Consider the following 2,669-nt stretch of genomic DNA (forward strand, 5'->3'; position numbering starts at 1 on the left):
GAGGTGGAAGTCCAGGAAGAGGAGGACAAGCTGAGGAATCCTGATCATGAATAGCATTATATTTACACCAGCAAGACTTTTACCCTCTGCAGTTAATACGGTAAATTAAATTTATGCTTACTTGCCAATCTGCCAATTTGTTTTCTGAGAATTAGTACCTGCTCAAGAGCTGAATTAAGTTCCTTCAAGGCCCTAGAGCAGTCAGTATGTCTAAACAAGGGGAAAGGAACCCAGAGAGAGTGTTCATCTAAATTTAATATCTCTATGAATATGTAATTTAATACATCATATAGTAAAACTGAAGAACTAAATCTTGTAGTTAACGTGGTTTCCAAAAAGAATTTAGAAGCTGCATACATAATTATGTGAAGATAACATCTGGTTCTATAGCAGAAGATACTAATTTGAGAGAAATCAATGAGATCACATTGAAAGACTGGAAACAGCCATAAAACTAAACATGAAATTTTGCACTGTCCTTCTATTAAGTTTGGTGGGGTTTTTTTTCATTTATTTATGCATATAGTAACTTCAGTGAAATTCCACCTTTGGGATCTATTAAAAATGTAGCTACATTTCAGCACAAAATCTGCTACTGTACAAAGAGCATTGTACAAAAGATGTAATGGAACTCCCTGGTGGAAGCAATGGGTGTTAGAAAGATCAACAAACACAAAGTTTAAACAGCACACTAAATGTAGCTTCAATGATAGACATAGATCAGCTCAGATAAAACTCAACCACTCACATTTTTAAGGGTACTTCTGCAAATAAATACTCAAAAGTGTTAAAATGACACTTCTAGAAAGCTAGTCTTAAAGCACATTAAATTATGGTGTGGCTACTTCTTTTCATAAATAATGTGGCCCAAAGAGGATTAGGAATAACTACACAGGAAAATAAAGCATGACTGTGGAACACACAGGAACACTATGTTAGTTTTAATCTCGCTAACAAACGAAAACAATCAGCAGCAATATGGTGGCACAGGCTACTTGTTTTCCATTAAATGACTTGAAGACAATGAAAACAACAGGAACAACACACATTTTCTCTGGAAAATTAAATGGCTTCTGTGTTAGAAGTAGAATAGTCTAGAAACAGGAGAGAAAAAAACAGAGTTACCTATTCTGAAAAAGAGTATATGAAATCAACACACTCCATACTGTGTGGCAGAAAATACGAGTGCGGAAAAGTTTTGCTCAGGGTGACTGTCCTCTGATATGAGTGAGGGCACTGTACCACTGTCCACTCCCTGCTCCATGACTCCGAGCACCAGGCTCACTGGTATAAACAGAGAATTAAAACTACAACAGTGGCTTCCAGCTCAACTTCTTTGGTGAGGAACAGTGGCAACTACTTTATTAAACAGCCCTTCCTCCCTTCTCTTCATGACTGTCTCCCTTCCTCTTGCTCCCTTACCATTACCCCAGACATCCTGCTAGTACTATACACTAGCATCACTGTAGTATCTAACCCCTTGAAATAGTAGAGACAATAGAAATTTAAATCTAAACTGCTGGAAGAATTCTAAAATTAAACTAGAAGCTTATTCCACAGAATAAACATTGGCTGAAATGACCTCTGATGTAACATGCAAATTTTGGAAAAATGTTTCAAAACATTGGCAAGATTTTTCCAAGTATCAAGAACAACTGTGATGTTTTCTATAACTCTGCAATTGAACTGAAACAAGTATTGAAATACAGGAGACCAGTAGTTCTGTCAAGAGCTACACATGAAAGAAAGCAAAATTCCCTAGTCAAAAAACTGCAGAGTACATTAATGTGTCAATATGTAATACTGAAACACACAACAAACTAATTCTGTTTTCACATATCCATGCAGCCCAAAAGGCCAGAATTATTCAGTACAGCAAATACTCGGTGAAAGACATCACTGTCTGTTAGTAAGGGTTAAATAGCATAAAAAACATGACCTAAACTTTTCAGAGTGCACACTGATGCATACACACATTTGTCCAAAACACAAGGAATTATTTATACAATCTGAATTAACTGCTAACAGTTGAAAACTGACCATTTTACACCCTCGAGGTCAGAAACATCGTGTAAATATTTTCAGTCAGTTGAAGGGCAACAGGAGGGCAGACACATCACCTTACAACTTAATTTAAAAGCTTCATATTACAAGCTCAAGAGATTATTACAAGTGGTGGGGGGGAGCTTTTTTGTTTTGTTTTGAAGATTTGAAAGGGAAGATCCAATACTATAAAATTGGAAAAAATTCTACACGAAAAGAAATCAAGATCTTGCCTTTGCATATTTAAAGTGCCATTTTTTCCAAGATTCTCTAAAAAACTTAAATTCGCTGGGGAGAGAAACAAGCTTTGCTTAGACCTCATTAGAAAAGTATTTCAAGAAAGAACGCTATCTTTTTTTTTGTAAATAACACAGCAGAAATTTAAATTATAGATTGTAACAGCCTTTTTTAACCTTATAGGAATAAGAAAAGGATTAGTGTACTACTAAAATAACAGTAAGAAAAAAAAATATTTAAGTGTTACTATAATTAAAATTGAAGCATCAACTATATAGACATTTGCCTGAGAAAATAATGGGTCAATCATTTACAATAGGTATTTTATTCTATGGACTATAAAAGTATTGTTTGTAGTATTTTTTTATTATTAAAAAGGACTAAATTGC

This window comes from Fulmarus glacialis, unplaced genomic scaffold (assembly GCF_000690835.1).
Source record: "Fulmarus glacialis isolate BGI_N327 unplaced genomic scaffold, ASM69083v1 scaffold6866, whole genome shotgun sequence".
Classification (NCBI taxonomy): domain Eukaryota; kingdom Metazoa; phylum Chordata; class Aves; order Procellariiformes; family Procellariidae; genus Fulmarus; species Fulmarus glacialis.